Source organism: Mustela putorius, unplaced genomic scaffold, assembly GCF_011764305.1.
Source record: "Mustela putorius furo isolate JIRA1106 unplaced genomic scaffold, ASM1176430v1.1 tig00000253_pilon_pilon_pilon, whole genome shotgun sequence".
Classification (NCBI taxonomy): domain Eukaryota; kingdom Metazoa; phylum Chordata; class Mammalia; order Carnivora; family Mustelidae; genus Mustela; species Mustela putorius.
In genome coordinates, this window is record NW_025421329.1 from 8,987,423 (window position 1) to 9,008,572 (window position 21,150).

The 21,150-nt window shown below is 39.9% G+C and overlaps 1 long non-coding RNA gene and 1 other non-coding gene across 2 annotated transcripts in view; both read right to left on the reverse strand.

Annotated features, from left to right (window-relative positions):
* Positions 1 to 20,101, reverse strand: part of LOC101681710 — a 40,926-nt gene extending 20,825 nt beyond the window's left edge. The window contains exons 1-2 of the long non-coding RNA XR_199562.2: positions 19,970 to 20,101; positions 2,246 to 2,316 (exon numbers count right to left, since the gene is read on the reverse strand). This is a non-coding gene — a long non-coding RNA (uncharacterized LOC101681710). The remainder of the gene's footprint in view (positions 1 to 2,245; positions 2,317 to 19,969) is intronic.
* On the reverse strand, positions 12,407 to 12,497 carry TRNAS-GCU. Its single transcript has one exon. It is a non-coding gene; the product is annotated as a tRNA-Ser (tRNA).
* Positions 20,102 to 21,150: the final 1,049 nt, after the last annotated feature.

Genomic DNA, 21,150 nt, shown 5'->3' on the forward strand with positions numbered 1-21,150 from the left:
TATAACAGTTTATCCACAAGTTGTTTTGAGAATAGAACAAAAATATGTCACTGTGTCAGTCAATAAAATTATTTGAAGTAGAGTCTTTGCAAATTCAGTGTGTTATTATGCTTTAATTATTTTCTTTGAAAAAAGTCTCACATCAGAGGCTATTTTATATTTCTTTTTATTAAAACATAGTACTTCACAAATAAGAGATTTTTTGCAACTCGTCTCAAATTCTGATCAGGGAAAAATTGGGTCTTGAGATTTGAAGAAAACCAAGTTTTTTGTTTTGTTAAGAAGATTATTGTGTGATAACATAAGTTTGTGAATTATCTGATCATATAGCATCAGTGTGGAATGTATTAATGTTAAGTAAATATGCACATCTTCTCTCTCTGCTCCATGGGAAGACCTGTCTCCCCCCCTACTACGTTGTGTTTGAACTTGGTTGTGTGACTCAGACCAATGGAATGGTAAGTGGACATGATACATGCTACATCCAATCAGAAGATTTAAATTCAAATCATGTGTGTGGTTTGACTCGGTCTCTTGCACTTCTGCCCACCATCATGGGAAAAGCCTTCTCCAGGTAAGCACTGTTCCTTCAGCCTGGCTCACAGAAAGATGTACATATGCACCAGATCTATGCATGACTGCAGTTTCTATCTGAACCAACACAGCTGACCTGCAGACTTGAAAGAAATACTTAATTGTAAGCTATTAAGATTGGTGGGGGGAGGTTGTTATGCAACATTTTTGTAGTAAAAGCTGATTAATTCACATATTAAATACCTTTTTATTTACAAGATTTCTCGGGACATGTATTATGTTAATGACAACTGTGGATCTCAAAATTAATTGGCCCTATACTAGATTTATGGGTTCCAAGGAAACACTATTTTAAAATACAATTTTTAGCATGGCTTTTTTTTTTTTTCCCGACATTCTGTCTTTTCAAAAGTGGAAAGGTTTAAGATTACAAATCCTATTTTGATACAATTCAGTATTAGCCATGGCTTTATTGTATGCTAACATCCCCTAATATAGACTAGTAATCTAATATAGGAATCAAGAGCAGTAGCTTTGCTAGTTCAAATGCAAGACAAGCCTTGCATTTAAATCCCAGTTTCATCACTTAGGAGTTAAGGAACCTTGGGGAATTCATTTTCATTCTCTGAAACTGAATGTCCTTATTGGTAAACTTGAGATCATAATAGTGACTACATCATGAAATTGTAGTGAGAATTAATTGAAATAATAGATTTTGCACAGTGCCTGACCCAGTGCATTAACTTAATAAATAGTAGCTAATACCACTATTTTTAAAAGCCCGATTGTACAAAATTCTGTTTAGATAAATTGGAAGTAGAAAAATAGTAAGACTAAAGAATATAGAACAAGTTGATTTTTATCAAAGAACAGATTATTCAGGAAAAATTATCCTCTCTATCATTTGAGAGTCCATTTTTTACTGAATTCATCTTTCTGGTTTCCAAGTTACACTTTCATATTATGGAATTCAGGTTTTCTTAATGTTCACCCTCCTCCACAGACAGCCCCCTGTTCCCGCAATGCAGGGTAAAAGCCAGGCAAGACAGTGACAGTTGGTATTCTGCCTGCCTTTACTTACATGAATGGAATAAGCACCCTGCCTGTAGCACCCCAGGTGGTTCCCAGAACTCACCATTCTTATAAACCACCTGCCCAGGCCAAATTAGCAATTTCTCCTCCTATTAAAATCCAAAGATGGAATTTGGAATCACATGAAAAGTTTCAACATTCCAAAGATTGAAATAGAGCTTCTCTAACCCCTGCTATGATTACTCTGCTTTAAGCGTTAAGAGGAAATGATCTTTTAAAAGGTGGAATAAGCAAAAGGGGCAAACAGTCTCCTCTGGTCTTTCCTGGGAATTTTTAAGGCATTTCCCCAAAGAGCCTTGCAGGACCTCTAACTTTCCAAAGCTTGTTCATTGTGCCAGAGAAGCAAATATACCTAGAATTGCTCATTGGGGTAATATTTAAGTCAACGCTAGATTTCAAGCTCAGTTTAAGCACAACATTTAATTTTTTTTTGAGAAGAAAAATTTGGCTTATAAAAATGTTGCTTTTCTTTTAGAGAGATCCATAAACATGCCTTGATTTTCACAATGAGGAAAAAAAAAAAGAAGTAGGCTTATATTTCTAAATGTAGATGCCCTGAGTCAGGGTGAGTAAGCTAAGTGAATCTATTCATTTTATATATATTTATAACTCTTCTTACCGTACACTGAAATTCTCCAAAATTTCCAGTGATTCTTTCTCATATTTGGTACCATTTAAATCATTCCCCTCCTACAAACAAGCAAATGTTAAAGTCAAAATGGCATGAGTAAATGGCATTGGGAATTTTATAAATTCAATATATAACATTCTGAAGTTTAAAAAATAGTTCTGAAAGCAGACACCCTAATCAACCAAATTATTTAAGGTAATGAGTAGTGATATGAGGCTAACTTCAACTCTTAGAACTGATTTGTTAACACATTTCTCAATAACTAAAAGTGATGTCCCTTTCAACTCTTCTTGCTGGGAGGAAAATTCATAATGTCCATGCCTACATGAAGACAATGGAATATTTATAAGACTGTTAAGCAGGTGGCAGCTGGGATGTGTCACAGAACAGAGAATTTTTATGTGTGATAAAACATACATAATACAGAATTGACCATTTTGACCATTTGCATTCACATTCTTCTGTACCATCACCACCATTCATCTCCAGAACTTTTTCGTCATCCTAAACTAAATCTCTATATCCATTAAGGAACAACTCTCATAGCCCCATTCCCCCAGCCTCTGAAAATCAGCTTTCCACTTCTGTTTCCATGAGTTTGTGTATTCTAGGTACCTCAAATAAATGATACAAATACCATACAATATGTGTCCTCTTGTGTCTGGCTTATTTCACTTAGCATAATGTTTTCAAAGTCCATCCATGTCATAGCATACATCAAAACTTCTTTTCTTAAAAAAAGCTGAATTATCCATTGTATATGATACCACATTTTGTTCATCCATTTATCGGTCAATGGACACTGATTCCTTCTACCTTTTAACAGTTAGAGAGATCCATAAACATGTGAGTAACGTTGTCTTAAACATTGGTATACAAATACCTCTTGAAGTCCCTGCTTTCAATTTTTTGGGGGTGTATACCAAGAAGTGGAGTTGCTGGATCATATGGCAAATCTTCATTTAATTTTTTTTAGGAAACACCATACTGTTTTCCATAGCAGATGCCTCATTTTACATTTCCAAAATTATGCACCAGGGCTCCAATTTCTGCATGTTCTTGCCACCATTTGTTATTTTGATTTTTGTTTTTGTTTTCTTTTGTAATAGCCATGCTAATATCTGTGAAGTGTTATTAAAATTTTGATTTGCATTTCCCTTATGATTATCATTTTAAGTGTTAATTGGCCATTTGAATATCTTCTTTGTAGAAGTGTCTATTCAGCTTCTTGGACCATTTTTAAATTGGATTGTTCAGTGTTTTGATTGTTGTCAAGTTAGCAAAATTTAGATGAATAGCCTAGTTGTGGTGGATTTGTCATCTCAAAAATTGTAACAAAAAATGGAGATAAATATTGTAATGGGTCATATTTTACTTCATTGTTGAAATGATTGTTGAATAAATACAATACATTTTTAGTCAGTGAAGGGAGATTTATTTTTCATGGAACTCATTCCGAACGAATCATGTACTTCTATATTTAGTGGAATTCTCCCCTTCCACAGGTATTTCTTTTGGACTCCTATAATCAGAGAACACTGTCAAGAGAAGTGTTTTCTTGTGGTATTTCTCCTCTCATCTCTTTCCTACCTTCTGTTTGCTCTTTTCTTCTTGCTGAGAAACAGCAATGTTACCGGCAGCAGGATCATTTCTATTTGTGTTGGAAGCAGACCTCCCAGCCCAGATGGGGTGAAATGGAGCCACATTCGGTATCCTCCTGACCACACAGAATTTTGTCACCATGCCCTGTACCATGCCTTCACCTGACTGCTTGTTCATCTGGGCCTTGGACAGGTCTCCTCAGCACTTAAAACCCCTTTCCCCCTGTGGGTAAATCTGTATCTGACATCACCTCACGTAACTGTGTGCTGATGACCTAAGGCCTAGCCTGGAAACTGCTGCAACTGCCTAGACTCCTGGTCCTTCTCTGTTGCACCCTCACCATTACCTGCACAAAATGGCTCATCTGAACCTCTGCCCAGCCCACTAACTCTATACAGCATCCAACAGCCTCACTAGAAATTTTAACAGACACATATAACCACTTACCCTGAGTCAGGCACTGTCCTTGGCATGTAATAGTAACTCATTGAAATCTTATAATAACCCTATGTATCCTATTATTATTCTCATTTCACAAATGTGGAAACTATGGCAAGGAGCAGAAAAGCAAATTGCCTGGGGACACACAACCAGTAAGTGGTGGGAACCAGGGAGTAGCTCCTATGACTTCTTAACCACCACTGCAGGCTGCCTTTGGGATTTGCTTGACCCCAAAGGAAACTTGTCCAAGTCCTTCTCCCTCCCAGTCTCAACACCTGCCACTCACCAACCCTCCCCCAACCCACTTTAAAGCAAGTCATCAGGAGGAATTATTGCAACTTTGAGTCTTTTTATCGAAGATACACTTTAAGGCTGAAGCATAGAACTCAGCATTAAGGATATTATTATATCCTTCTCTCAGCTTCATCCAATCTGCTGTCATCCCTTTTCCTCATATTCTTGATTGATGGACTGATGCACCATTGAGGAATTGCTAAATTGAAACAAAACGAGATCAGGGTTGAGTTAATCTTACAGCTGATTTCTATGTAACTCTTGTTTCTCATGAGATCAGACTCACAAAGATGAACCATGAGGATGGCCGTATGTGGCCACAGACCAAGACAAAAATGCTCCAATTATGATTTATCTTCTTTTTTTGGAGAGAAATTATTAGAAAGGGAAAACATTCTAAAATAATACAGTGATTATAGTCTGTGGTCAGGAATCTAGAATATTAATATGTGACAGCCATCATAACTGAAAATCCCCTGCTAATTCATCACAGCTCCTATTTGAAGTTCCCTCAAATCACTAAATCCAAAGCCAAACCATGTTGTCCCAGATTCTCCTGCATTGAAGATCTTTGCAAGATGCCACAAGTCTGAATTTATCAAACCACAAAGGGATTTCAGTTCTTTCTCCCAACCCCCAGCTTGGAACTGAATCACATGAGAAGGCTCCTAGCCCAACAGTGTGGACAGGTCACACCTGTCCTCTGGTGAGAGAGGAAAAAAATGAACAGTTTCAGAGGGATGGTAAAAACCTGGCCCCAGAAATAATGGTCATCTGAGGTACCAGCTGTAAAAAAGAGGGAAGGAGTCCAGATGGAAGGAAAATGTCAAATGAGGAAACAGAGAAGGAAGGAGAGCAAGTATAGGCAGAATCAGTAATGAATGACAGAAAGGGTTGGTCAGCACCCTGCCATGAGTTACCTCTTAGTTAAACGCTTAAACCAATGTAGAAACTGAGGCACAGAGAAGAGTGGATGCAAGATTGCTCAGCATCGAGGTAGAGAGGGAAGTAAAGAAAGGGCTACTCTGCTCTGCAGAATGACTTCTGACACTACGGTTTGCAGTGTTGTTCTGGGCGTTGTAGCAGATTCTCCAGGGTACGTAACAGAGGAGAGGCGGTAACTGAAGAGAAGGGATGGCATCGTTATTATTGACAGATGATATAACTGAATTTTTAGAAAGCCTAAAAATTTAGTTACAGTTTTAGGATACCCAAATAAGGTGATGTTGCTAGATACAAAGAAAATACACCAAAACTAAATAGCTTTCCAAATATAAGCAATCATTTATTCAAAAAGGATAAGAACCTATATGAATCACATGAGCAAAAATACACCAAAAAAAAAACCCACAAAAGAATGGCTTTAAGAATAAATGTGCAAAAGTAAAACAGAAACACCACCACAAAATTTGCCTGAAGATATAAAATCTTAGTAATTGGAAAACATAGTGCAAGACAGAGGATGAGTAGATTATGGCACAAAGTCAGTTTTTCCCAAATGAGTACATCAGATGAATAACTTCCATTAAAATATTGATGGACCTGTACCCCTGGGGATAAAAATATATGTTTATAAAAAATTAAAAAAAAAAAAAATATTGATGGAATTTCTTTTGAATATGTTAGAGAAATTTTTCTGAAAATAAAAAGAGACCAGAATAGCCAGGACTTAAAAAAAGGAAACAAACAAACAAACAATACTGGGTGTGGCTCCTCTTAGCAGATACAAAATGCAACACCTAACAGTAGCTACCATGTGTAACCCATCTGTGATAAATACCATGCCATGACTTTCCTGAACTGCCCCATTTCCATTCCCCCAACAACCTTATGCAGAGGGACCACAAGTACTCCCTTCCAACAGGAGCTAGGGAGTTTGTGTACCACTTCACAGAGGCTCACAGTTAATGTTGTATAGCACCCTCTAATTCAGTACCTACCTGCCATGCTTTGAGCTACAAAAGTTGCCATGCTTTGAGATACAAAAAGTCAAGCCAGGTGGCATTGATGCTTAATCAACAATGAGTCAATGGACCAGAAATGAGTAGCCTGGATTCACTGTTAAAAAAAACACCTCATCCCCCCCAAGCAAAGAATATCTTTAAGAGGTGCTGAGCAATTACTTGTTTATTTTAGAAAAAGAAAGCAAAACATTCTCACATTATGTGACCTACTAAAACAAAGTCTAACAGGATTAAGGAGCAAAATGGGAAAAAACATGGGGCACCTGGGTGGCTCAGTGGGTTAAAGCTCTGCTTGGGCTCAGGCAATGATCCTAGGATCCTGGGATCAAGCCCTGAATAAGGCTCTCTGCTCAGCGGAGAGCCTGCTTGCCCCTCTCTCTCTGCCTGCCTCTCTGCCTACTTGTGATCTCTCTCTGTGTGTGAAATAAATAAAAAATCTTAAAAAAAAAAAAAAGAAAGAAATGGGAAAAAACAAAAACAAGTACAAAACAATCTCCAACACAGAAGAATATGTGAGAGGGATGCCTGGGTGGCTCAGTTGGTTGGACGACTGCCTTCGGCTCAGGTCATGATCCTGGAGTCCCGGGATCAGGCTCCCAGCTCCATGGGGAGTCTGCTTCTCTCTCTGACCTTCTCCTCGTTAATGCTCTCTCTCACTGTCTCTCTCTCAAGTAAATAAATAAAATATTGAAAAAAAAAAAGAAAAGAAAAATGTGTGAGAGTCTAACCACTCTCATGTTGGAGAAATGCTTTCTATGAAAGAAATCTGAAGGGAAAACTAATAAGAAGATCTAATGATTCAAAATGTCAAAGATATCTTAACCAAATATCTTAAATTGGTTAAAATTGTAATCAAATATACATACTGAATGTAGAAAGTGCCCATATAGCCTAATAATATGTATCAAGCTGATTGAAAGTTCTTGTCCTGTGATTCCCTATTCTTGTTCAAAGACTTTACTCTAAGGGAAGCCACCAGCAATGAGGCCAAAGATGAGAGGGTCTGCCCGGCAACAAACTTGGTAAAAGTTGCTAAATCATCTAACTGGAGAAACAAATTCAATAGGAAAAAAAGATTAACTAATTCTGGTGCATTTCTATGATACATAAGTTGCCATTAGCATGGTGTTTTCAAAGAACATGTAGTGAATGGGAAGCTCTCAGGACAAAAGTTTGAGTATATGTACATCTGGAAAAGAAAAAAATAATTGTCAGATTATACACTAAAGTGTCAAAGATGGTGATGGGAGGGGGTGGGAATTACCAGAAAGTCTTCTTTTTTTTTTTTTTTTAATTTTATTTAGATTCCAGTTAGTTAACATACAGGGTAATAGTTTCACATGCACAATTTTGTAATTCAACACCCCCATACAATGGCTAGCGTTCACCACAGGTGCACTCCTTAGTCCCCGTCAGCTATTTATCCCATTCCCCACCCACCTTCCTTCTAATGACCATCAGTTTGTTTTTTCAGTCTGTTTCCTGGTTTGTCTCTCTTTTTTTGTCCCTCTTAAATTCCATATACGTGTGAAATCATGTGGTATTTATCTTTCTCTGAATGACTTATTTCACTTTGCATAATACTTTTTAGTTGCAGCCATGTTGTTGCAAAAAGCAAGGTTTCATTCTGTTTTTTATGGCTGAGTAATATCCCATTGTCTTAATCTTCTTTATCTCCTTTATCCATTCATCTATCAGTGGACACTTGGACTGTTTCCATAATTTGACTATTATAGATAACACTGTTATAAACATAGGGGTGCATGCATCTCTTTGAATTAATACTTTTATGTTCTTTGGGTAAATACCCAGTAGTGCAATTGCTGGATTACAGGGCAGTTCTATTTTTAACTTTTTGAGAAACATCTATACTGTTTTCCAGAGTGCTGTACCAGTTTGCATTGTCACCATATCCTCGCCAGCACCTGTTGTAGAAAGTCTTACTTTTACACTCTCTTTTTAATTTATGTAATATTTTACTTTTTCACACTAAAAATAATCTACATTTGTAATTGGAAAAGGAGAAGAAATTTAAAACTAAAACACTAGATTCAAAATCGCATATCAAATATTACTATAAATTTTGGTTATTCATACATAAATGTAAATATATTTTTATTGTATTTATTTTATTTATTTATTTTTTAAAGATTTTGTTTATTTACTTGACACAGAAAAAGAGAGATCATAATTAGGCAGAGAGGCAGGCAGAGAGAGAGGGGGAAGCAGATTCCCTGCTGAGGAGAGAGCCCGATGTGGGGCTCGATCCCAGAACCCTGAGATCATGACCTGAGCTGAAGGCAGAGGCTTTAACCCACTGAGCCACCCAGGCACCCTTATTTTTTTAAAAATCATAGTAATAAAAAAAAAAAAAAAACAAAACCAAAAACGGAATAGTGGGAACGAGTGAACAATACAAGTTTTCCTATGAAGTAGTGGTTGTTCTCTTGTAGTCCTTTTTTTTTCTCTTTTCTTTTCTTTCTTTTTTTTTTTTTTCTTTCTTGGTTCGTTTTCTGGGGGAGGGGCCTGCCACGTGGGTCAATGATGTTTCCTGAGTTAAGTCCTCCCACACCCCTCAAGGGGGTGGGCTCTGAGGAAACTGTTTTTTTTCAGGCTTTTCTTCTCTGGCAGTTTCTATGCTTGTTCACCTTTTTTTTTTTTTCTCTCACCTTGACTGCCTTTGATGGTTTTTGTAGTTTTAGAGGAAAAAAAAACCGCACCCTGATCTCCCTCTCAGAGAGAAGCCTCAGTCTGGGTGCAGAGCCTAAATAAGTTCCCCCTGGGCCATTGGCAGAGCGCGTTCCAAGTTGCAGACCCTGGGGGCGCAGGATCTTTTGCTTGTACCCAAAGCCAAGGCAGTGGCAGCTGTCTGGGAGCTCCCAACTGCCAGAGAGGTTCCAAGCAGTGATCGCACACTGAGATTTTGCCGCTGGCCCGGGCTGGGAGTGCCCGGCTTGCGCGCACCTCTTTCAGAGGTGGCTATGGAATGGGAGAAGATATTTGCAAATGACGGTACAGACAAAAGGTTGATATCCAGTATCTATAATGAACTCCTCAAACTCAACGCACAGGAAACAGGCAAACATATCAAAAAATGGGAAGAAGATATGAACAGACACTTCTCCAATCAAGACATACAAATGACTATCAGACACATGAAAAAATGTTCATCATCATTAGCCCTCAGGGAGATTAAATTAAAACCACATTGAGATATCACCTTACACCAGTTAGAATGGCCAAAATTAACAAAAAAGGAAACAACATGTGTTGGAGAGGATGTGGAGAAAGGGGAACCCTCTTACACTGTTGGTGGGAATGCAAGTTGGTGCAGCCTCTTTGGAGAACAGTGTGGAGATTCCTCAAGAAATTAAAAATAGAACTTCCCTATGACCCTGCAATTGCACTCCTGGGTATTTACCGCAAAGATACAGATGTCGTGAAAAGAAGGGCCATCTGTACCCCAATGTTTATAGCAGCAATGGCCACGGTCGCCAAACTGTGGAAAGAACCAAGATGCCCTTCAATGGACAAATGGATAAGGAAGATGTGGTCCATATACACTATGGAGTATTATGCCTCCATCAGAAAGGATGAATATCCAACTTTTGTAGCAACATGGACGGGACTGGAAGAGATTATGCTGAGTGAAATAAGTCAAGCAGAGAGAGTCAATTATCATATGGTTTCACTTATTTGTGGAGAATAACAAATATCATGGAGGACAAGGGGTGTTAGAGAGGAGAAGGGAGTTGAGGTAAATTGGAAGGGGAGGTGAATCATGAGAGACTATGGACTCTGAAAAATAATCTGAGGGGTTTGAAGTGGCGGGGTGTGGGAGGTTGGGGTCCCAGGTGGTAGGTATTATAGAGGGCACGGATTGCATGGAGCACTGGGTGTGGTGAAAAAATAATGAATACTGTTTTTCTGAAAATAAATAAATTGAAAAAATTAAAAAAAAACTAATGATGTACTTGCTATATGTTGGCAAATTGAATTTAAATAAAAAATTTAAAAAATCATAGTAATTATCAGAAAGGAAGCATGATTGGTAACTATTTCTTTCTTTCTTTTTTTTTTTTTAAGATTTTATATATTTATTTGACAGAGATAGAGCATGTGCACAAGCAAAGGGAGCAGCAGCAGAGGGAGAACCATGTTCCCTGCTGGACAGGGAGCCTGACATGGGGTTTGATCCAGATCATAAAAGGAGCTAAAGGCAGACACTTAACCAACTGAGCCACCCAGGAGCCCACTTTCTATTTCTTTTTTACTAATTCTTATACTTTCAAAATCTGATGTGTATTATCTTATTGTTTTAATAAGAAAAAATAAATAATGTGCTAATGTAAATACAAATCCAAAATTGTTCAGCTTTTCTGCTTCCAGCAAAGCAGATTTTCGGGTGTTGTTTCATGGCATGCACGAACAAGCCATTTCACATGCTTGTGTCTCTGGTTTAAGTTATACAAAAGCCATCCCATTTTCCCTTGTAAGGGTGTCATTTAAATTTCAGGTGTAGGTGGGTGTAGTGTGGGTGGGGAGGACAAGGTGCCTTTCCCCCGCATCACATTCAGGAGTAGTGGTGGCAGGTGGGTGGTTAGGAAGCCTGTGGGACAGAGCAGAGACCTTCACGGCTCAGGAGGACATCAGCAGAAGAATGTGGCAATTGGATATTACAAGAGCTTGACCCAAGGAAAAATTTCTGGACAGAGACTGTGTAAAATTTTCCCTTCTCCTGCCCTAGGGAGAAGGCAGCATTGCTGGCAGCATCTGGAGCTGCAGGTGGGACAGATTTGAACAGCAACGGGATGTGAAACTCTTTACTGAATATTTTTTTACAGTAATGTTCATATTTGAAAACACAACTTCCTGCTGTAAGTTCTCTTCATCTCACCTGACGCAGCCAGAGTGAAATGAGAGAGGGCTGTAGGATTCTGTCAACAGTGAGAGAAGCACGGAAAGTAGGAGTAACTGTTCAGAAGAAGAGAGGAGTGTCGATTTTCCCAGCACGTGTTTCTCCATGTATCAACATCCCTTTCCCTGCAGAACATGTTTTCCTACCTCCTCACACCCTGGACTGTTTTTACCGACTTTTCTTTTCACACCATGCTAATTCATGCCTTGCGTGCCTTTTTTTATCCCGCTGTGTGGCTGACAAACCTCAAAGTCAGTAGGTGGTCATGGAATTGTGCCCCAGATCCTGTAAGGGAAGTAGGTGTGGAGTTGACATGACTCAGGACAGGATCTTTCAGCACCAGTTCTGGGAGCTTCCAGATTATAGAACACACGTCCTATCGGCGGCGAACACACAGGGGCACCTCGTTTGGGCCCTAGGCAGGCAGAGAGGCCAGACAGCACCTGTGTTCCACGAGGTGGCCTTCCTCCTGTACCCACGATCGGCAGAGCCCTGTCTGCAGACTTGGCAGCATAAACAGGCAGGACGTTTCCAAACATAACCCGCCATTGAAGAGATCAGTGTTATTTTGCTTGCACGGGGTGTCACTGGCAGCCGGTCTCTCTGACTTCGGCTGACACACCGCTGGAGCAGGCAGCCAGGCCAGGTTCGGCCAACTCAGAAGTCTGGCTGGGGTTTCCATGCCTCTTGTACACTGTCAGGAAAGAGCTGTTCTTGCAGATTGCTCATTAATTGGCAAAACAAACATTTTGTTCTCTAGTGTGATTTGGGTACCAATTCCAAGGCACAGATGTATATTTTTAGATCTTCTTACGTGACACTTGGATCTTCTTGTCATGCAAATTTTTTTCTTTTCTTACGTCCCCTGGTGAGATATTTTTCTCACAAAACACCAAAACCTCACATAGCTAGTCCAGCAGGGAAACTGAACGACGAGGATGGGATTCTAACCCATGCGTGCAGTTATGGGTTAGAACAATGGATTAGCAGTCCATCGCCTTAACCGCTCGGCCACCTTGTCACTTCCATTTGTGTCCTCTTTTATATACGATTTAAAGAGCAGTCAGAAGAGCTGTCTATTACCCCAGACCCAGGAGAATAGAGGCCCAGTGGTCGATCTAGGGAGATGAAAGACTGAACAGCAGATTATTCAGGCAGAATGTTCCCCTCAATACACAGAGTATCCCAAGTGCTTTTACCCTTTGTAAATCTGTTCAGCATGCCTGCAAAAGTGAAAGTATAAGCCTTTTTGCTTTCCATGGAAAAAGCAGGGAAATTAAAAGGGAGAGAGGAATAAATAATCCTTACTTTGGCATAGCTGAAAATAGATGTCTTCTTGGGTAATATTCTCATTCTTTCCGGGGTTATGGGGGAGGGTGCTTTTAAATATCCCCAGGCTCAGGCCATACCCAAAAACAATGAAATCACAATTTCAGGAATTTGAGCTTGTAGATAGCCACAGTGAGCAACCAAGTCCGAGAACTACCATTTTGTTAACCTTTCAGGTGCCCTGGTCTCTCTGTGTACATGAGTGTTTGGAGGGGCTGTCACCTCAAGCTGGCATCTGATTTGGTCCCTGAAGGAGGAGTGGCGTAGAAGGGCAGGGTCCATTCCAGCCCAGAAAGACACAGCAGCACAAGCACGGGGAACAGAATTCTGCTTTGTCACAGCAGTCCTGATAACTCCAGAGTATCTGCAGACCCTCAGGAGACTTCCAGGAGCCCCTCATGGCTCTGCTCACATCCCTGCCTCTGGGGAGTCTCTAAACGTCTCTGGGTGCATAGCAACATGGGCCATATTTGATCACTTCTCACTCACCCCTCACCTCCTAGAGAATGTCATGGCTGTCAAGTACTGCATCTTTCCTGTACGTTCTCTACATCACCTATGTTTTAGGATCCGCTAAATATTTTTAAGGGAATGGGTAGATGAATTAATCAATTGATGTCAATATTACCCTGGTTTGTCATCAATTCATTTCAATTCATTATATGTTTATTAAGTGCCTTCTATGGAACTGGCCCCCTCGTGTAGACTCTGGAGCTATAATTCCAAATAGGAGGGAACCCTTGCAAATCTTTGGTGTCCAAAGTTTCCCCCAGGACCCCTCCACCACAAGGCTCCTCTGTCCTATAACGTGCATGTTAATTCCCATTCTTCCTTTGATTTTTCTCACACTGCCCCTCCCTCTCTATGGAAGATTTTGGACAGAGAGAAAAAAGTGTATTTGGGATTGAATCAGCTCCTGCAAATGGGTGCTGAAAGCCCTGCTTATTTTAGTGCACATGCTTTACACCAGGGCTACCTTCAGGATTCTCTCTTCAACTGGCGGGGGGTGGAGAGTGAGTACTTATTCAGAGAGGAATAGAATTTAATATAAACATTCCTTGCCCTCTCTCCCACCCCCACCCTCCAAAATTACCTGACACTGAGGGCAAGAACCTGGTCTCAGATTGTCTATAAAACCAGCTGTTCCAATATTTGAACTCACAGAACTGCCCTCCAGTTAATTTGGAATTTGGATTGAAATCATGTTCCAAGTTTTGCCCTAATTCAGTCAGCCAACAGGTATTTCTGGGTCCTTCATGGAGACCTGGTACTGTACCCTTAGATTTTATTTCTCTGGAGCCCAAAAAGGTGAAATCCACAAAACTAATTCATAGGTTACAGCAAAATGTACAGATTGGTGTATTCCCCTGCCCTGAGAAGACTCTGTGTACCTTCTCCTGCAGGATACACATTTTGTCTTTCCTTAACAGAACTTTGCACCCATCCAACATAGGTGCTTTCTTTGGCAGTAAATGGATTCTTATTTGAGAAAGAATTGCCAAAAGGTCTTGTTATGGGGCTGCTATTTGAAGCCTACATGGAAGTCAAAGATTCACCTGGCCATGACTGTGAAGGAAATGCCTTTGTCTGAAATCTCTGAATACTGTTTATGCCCTGACCTGTTGGAAGAGATTTCCAGAGAGCTAAATGTCATGAACTTTAAGGTCCAGGAAATAGAATCCTGTTAGCAAAGGCTTGTGTTTAATTTTGTCTTACCTCCTATAATGAGGAAAACGTCACCTAATTTTACATAAAAACTCCCCTGTGTTATTGCAGATCTTAGAGCCTGTCTTAAAACAGTCCCATCCAGAAAATTCCAAGTCAGGAACAAAAGTGGTGGGGACCGGCCTGAAGCGTGATGAACTTGTGTTTAACAGGTATTTCATTTCTAAGAAAACTTGACAGTTGAAAGCACAGTAGGTTATTTATAAAGTAATGACAGAGGGCCACCTGGGTGGCTCAGTGGGTCAAGCCTCTGCCTTTGGCTCCGGTCATGGTCTCAGGGTATTGGGATTGAACCCCCATCAGGCTCTCTGCTCAGCAGGGAGCCTGCTTCCCGCCCCCCCCACTCCCGCCACCAACCCCACCACTGCCTGCTTCTCTGCCTACTTGTGATCTCTCTCTGTCAAATAAGTAAATAAAATCCTTAAAAAAAAAAAAAAAAGAATGATAGGACTTGAAGATCGAGTGCCCATGATGACATTTTGACAAATTTATACAACGTGTGCAATTTATAATATGAGTTATTAGAATAGTTGTGATTTCTGCAAATTTTACATGGAAAAACTGGGGAATGCTTGATGCTTGACTAATCCACTATAGAGGGCCCTCTGAAGAAGAGGCGAGCCATGTAGCAAGTGCCCACAAGTGTAAGTGATTCAAAGACAGTGAGGGTGTCTTTCATAACTGTCCCATAATAATTTATATTTACTTAACAATTGTGGGAGTCGATCTCAAAGTTTAGGCATAATGTTTTTTAAACGTATGGTTTGTTTCAGTACTTATGAGCGGAAATTAGAAATAATATATGGGGGTGTATTTTGCTTTCTTTATTACACTCTCTTTTGTTTCCTGAAATTTAAGCTGGGTGCATATGAACAAAATGGGACCTTTTCTTGGTGGAATATCATAGTGACAGAACTACCATGACAAAAAAAGGACTCTTAGGATAGTATTTGGATAATTAAATTCTAATGTAAATGATGCTGTCTTCAATCCTCGATTCCAGTATACTGAGAGTCTCTCTTTTCTATGTAGCAAGTAGGCAGTACACTAGTATGCAACCAGCCCTGGTAAAAATAGATTTTTCCCCTAAACAGTATGCCATAGGGGCACCTGGGTGGCTTAGTTGGTTAAACTTCTGCCTTTGGCTCAGATCATGATCCCAGGGTCCTGGGATTGAGACTCACATTGGTCTCTCTGTTCATTGGGGAGCCTGCTTTTCCTCTCCCTCTGCCTACTGCTCCCACTGCTCGGGCATTCACTCTCTCTGTCAAATAAATAAAATCTTAAAAAAAAAAAAAACAGTAAGCTCTAGCTCATCATAAATATTCATTAGCTTTTAATTATCTGGTGAAATACAATTTAAAAATACTATAATATCCTGAAAGCACAAAGAAAATACTTTTCATTTGAGAAAAGCAAACAAAGCAACCATTTCCTTAATCCCTTTAAAATTTTCTGTAGTTAACATTTTTGATAATGCATTTCCTTCTAGATTTTAAAAATAATGTAAATATTTATGCAGCTACCAAGATATGTTAAATTGAATATATATTATATTTGTAACCAAGATATGTTAAATTGAATATATATTATATTTGTATTTCTTTTTTGGTGGTTCCGGACTCACTCTATGAACAACATAATTTTGGGAGACTCACACGAACTACATGAAAAATACTTTTTAAATCTATCCTATTTTGATTTCATTAATAAGTGAATTTTTCAATGTAAACAACAACAACAAAAGGATATGGCATATCTCCTACATGCACCTAATCTAGGGCTAATGTAATTTCTGTAACCAAGTTCTGCAGGTTTGATTCCCAAAGCCATGTTTTAAAATCCTTTTCCTATGCTCCAAAGTCCATGTCCGCATCTCGCTGCAAACACACCAACCATGCATGATGCTGTATGTTTTGAAGCGAAAGTTTGAAACGCCAAAGGAAAGTTCATTAGAACATTAGAACAACTTTGTAATCTTGAAAAAAATCAAATATAGGAAATGTCCAAAGTATTTCTATTTGTCTAGCAAAAGAATGTTAGAAAGTAAACAGTGATTCTGAATCATCACCAGTTTGATTAAATTTTCTACCTCTTTAGGTTTAAGAATTTTTTTTTTCTTCCTTGGTCTCAAAAAGCTTCCTGACATAAAATGCATCTATGTCAAGGTGACACTTTACATGTGTTTTTGGTTTTTTTTAAAGATTTTATTTATTTATTTGACATACAGAGATCACAAGTAGGTAGAGAGGCAGACAGAGAGGAAGGGAAGCAGGCTCCCTGCTGAGCAGAGAGCTAGATGTGGGGCTTGATTCCAGGACCCTGGGATCATGATCTGAGCTGAAGGCAGAGGCTTGAACCCACTGAGCCACCCAGGTGCCCCTACCTTGTGGTTTTTGAAAGGTGGTGGAGGAGTTCCTGGAGGAGAAAGAGGCTGACACAAAATACAAGTGTCATTTTTCCCTGGGAAAAGAGGGTCACAGTTGTTCCTGTGATTTTAGCAGTGACAGTGTTTCAAAAGGATACCTTAAAACTGAAACGGGACTTCTGAGTTTAGAACTGCCTATGTAAATCTGGGCTGCACTGCCCAGTTTTTCACTTTCCTGTGTAAAGCGACACATCGAAGAGACTAGATATTCTCTCCACGGCCTGCCACCCTTGCCCATGACACAGGCTTCAGAAAACAGAAAGGTGGCCCCCAGGCTGACTCAAGCTCTGGTGTCTGAGAGACACTTGTGGCCCATCCATGTTTTTTTTTCTTTCTTTCTTTATTACATGTGCTATATTTCCAGGTGGATAAATACTTGGTTCAACCTTTTGTTTACTTCAGGAGGGAGGTATCAGAATCACAACAAATAGAAAGAACTTCCCTCCACCTGCTCGGCAGGACAAAATAATCCGTAGCGAGTTCCCTGTGTTTCACTTTCTTTGTTTTGCCATAAGAACGGTGCCCCTCCCCAACCCCGCCACTGAAAGTACTAAGTGAACTAATTGTTGCATTGTTTTTCTTGGCGTGATTTTTGTGTTTTATTAGTTTCTCCACTTCACGTTGCTAGTGATTTAACTTCACCCCAGCATCTGAAAGGCTGCAATCCGATAAAATAAGTAAATTAATAAAGTATAAAGTGCTTCCAAGCCCGGCAGACACCTTTTTGTATGCTGTGATTTTACTGCTCTTCCCAGCTGATATTTATAACTCAGCCATATGTGGTTATAAAGATTTATTATGAGCCTGTGGAATAAGTTCTGTTAATGTGTACAGAAAACGTCCAAGTTTTGACTCTGTAAGCCTTGGGGATTTCTAATAAGATGAAGCCATTTTGATCGCCAGCCAAGCAGTGTGCAGTTGGAGTGAGGCCTTGGACTGACAAAGGGCTTAGCTATGCGTCCTAGACTATACTTGCCCTGTGTGTGGGTTTACTCAAAATGTTTGCAGAGCTCAGGTAGGTATTTTTTTTCCTCATCACCATCCTCATATGAGAAAAGAGTTGAAGTTTGAGACTCTGTTGACTAAAAGTCGGAATGGAAAATTTTAAGACGATAAATAAAGGCCGAACTAAAAATGCAGGGTAGAGCCATCAGAAGTATAGTGAATAGGGCATCTGTACCTGATCCCCCCGCCCCGCACCACCACCAACCTTGTCTGGCCAGAGGCTGGTGACTCTGAGTTCATCAGGAGACAGAAAATTGCAGACATTGGCGGGTACTAACCTCCCCGCCCCACCTCCCCTTCCACGGCCAGCAGAAAAGAAGGACTGGGCCTTTCCTTTTATGCCTTCCTTCATTTTCTGAAACTTCTCTTGCCCTTAATGTATATGTGTTTTTTCCAAGCAAATTCATGCCATGTGGAAAAGAGAGAGATCTCAAAATGAAACAACAGAGTGAGACAGTTCAAAAAGTATGCAGCAATTTTCTCAAGCTTGACTGCATTAGAATCACCTGGGGAAGGCTTTAAAGATACTAAAATGTCCGGTGCATGTTTTCCCCCCAGAATGCTGCTGGGGCAATTTTTTTTTTTTTTTTTTTTTTCCTTAGAAGATCCCTGGGTGATAGAAGGAGAAGGAGAAGGTCTCCAGATTCTCCTCCAGGAGAAGGGGAAGCTCGAGTCATGGCCCACTGGTTTAAACCCTAATTCTCAGTGAATTTTCACAGAAGTCTTGAAAATAAGTAACATTTTTCTACTGCCAGAACTTGACAATCTCCGAAGATTGCTTGAGAGGCAATATTTATTAACAAGGAAGAGCTCAGGTGCTGAAAAAAATCTGCTCTGACAAAAGAAAGCCAAACACCTGAGAGAAAAGATAGGACCTGAGCTTACCAAGTGGGTATCTTGAAGTTTCTGAAGGTGTTGTGAAATTTCTGCACAGCACCATGTTTTTAAAAGATTTTATTTATTTATTTATTTGAGAGAGGGAGACAGCATGAGTAGTGGGCAGAAGGAGAGGGAGAAACAGATTCCCTGCTGAGCAGGAAGCTTGATTCGGGACTTGATCCCCAGACCCTGAGATCATGACCTGAGCCAAAGGCTGATGCTTAACCAACTGAGCCACCCAGGTGCCCCTACCCTTTCTTTTATTAGTGTGGTATATCACGTGGATAGTCAATTACTTAAAAATAAAATCTTTAAAAAATAAGAATAAGAATAAGAATACAATGGATTTCCCAGGGTTGTTAAGGATTAAATAAGACAACTTATGAGGTGGTAAGCATGGTGCCTGGCATGGAGGGAGTCCTCAATGAGTGGTTTGATGTGTGAGGGAAGTGGTAGCAGCAACAAGAGCCACCCAGCGCCCTTTTGCACAACACCATTTCCCCTTTATTCATCCCCTCCTCAGGTGCCCAGAAAGTTCTAGATCTTTTCCCAGTTTTATCTTACAATTGAATTATTTCCCCCTCTAGCTCTCTTTCTAGCAGATCTGTGAAGTGCCATATTAGATTGTACTTAATTAATCGCCAAATATCTGTATATGATGATTTAATATATGATTCCATTATCATCAACATTATAAGATAATTTTGATATTTATCCTAAATAAGCAATTAATATAGACTTTGAGTATTCAGTAATCATAGACTGACAGTACACAAATTCTTAGTACCTCCCTTCTGTATACTTCTGACCAAACAACATTCTCCAAAGCTCATCCATCCTTTAAATAGGGAGCTCTGGACATATAGCGGGTTCGTGATTGGACCATGTGATATTTCCTATCAATTTCCTTTCCAAAACATGTCTGAAATCCATCTGTCCTCCCAATTTCCACTGCTACCACCCCTTACCAGGCCACTGTTGTTTCCAGAGTTAGTTACCACAAGCTTCTACTTTGTCTTCCTCCAAATTCAGTTTCTGCTTGAGTTGTCACCAACCTCACACTGCCCTCCACTCAAAGCTTCCCAATGCCTTTGCACAGCCCTAAAAATAAAATCCAAACTCCTCACCTTCCATGGGCACTGTTGGGTCTTCTTAAACTCACTTGCCATGTTCTCTGACGTCAGTGTGGGTGTTCGGCTGGCTCCCCGGCCAGCTCAGGCTCTTTGCTACTGGGAGCCTTTGCTGTGCTGTTCCTTCCACCAGGCATGCTTTCTGCCTGTTTCAGCCCAGAAGTATCTGATTAACTAACTGGAACCTCTTCACACAGGAAGGACCTGCTCTTTCAGATTGCTCATTACTTGGCAAAACAAACATTTTGTTCTCTAGTGCGATTTGGGTACCAATTCCAAGACACAGATGTATATTTTTAGATCCTCTTATGTGATATTTGAATTTTTTTGTCAGATGAGTTCTTTTCCTTTTCTCACATCTATTGGTGAAATATTTTTCTCACAAAGTACTAAAACCTCTCATGGCCAGTCCGACAGGAAACTGAATGATAGGGATGGGATTCAAACCCAGGCCTGCAGAGGACAATGGATTAGCAATCCATAACCTTAACCACTTGGCCAATGTCTAAGGCAGTCCATCCCTTTATTATTCTCTATCTCAGCCTGCCATTTGCCTCTTCATAACAATTAAAATTAGCAGTCATCTTGTTTATTTTGTCTATTTGTATATTTAGCTGTTCTATGCCTGCCTCTTGCATGAGAAGGGAAGTCCTTTGATTACATGGACCAAGACATTTACCATTTTATTCACAATGTGAATAAAATGTGCCTGGCATGTATTGAACAGTCAAGAAATGTTTGTTAAATGCTAGCAGAAATAAAAGGAAATAATCTCTAGAGGTGCCTGTGTGGCTCGGTGCGTTAAGCCTCTGTCTTTGGCTCAGGTCATGATCTCAGGGTCCTGGGATCAAGCCCCATATTGAGAATCTCTCTTCAACAGGGACCCTGCTTCCCCCTCCGCCTCTGCCTGCCACTCTGCCTACTTGTGATCTCTCTCTCTCTCTGTCAAATAAATAAATAAAATCGTAAAAAAGAAAAGAAAAGAAAAGAAAATCTCTCCTCTTTCCTGTCTTTTAACTTACCAGTCTTTGGTCTGCTGTTAGTGCAGTTGATATGGAATCCAGGTGACAACCTCTGCTTTACCTTCTTCTGGAACTAACTCAGGGCCGTTTTTAACTCTTAATGTTTGGACTTGGGAATTAGGAAATAAACTCCAGATAGTATAATAGCACCAGTGG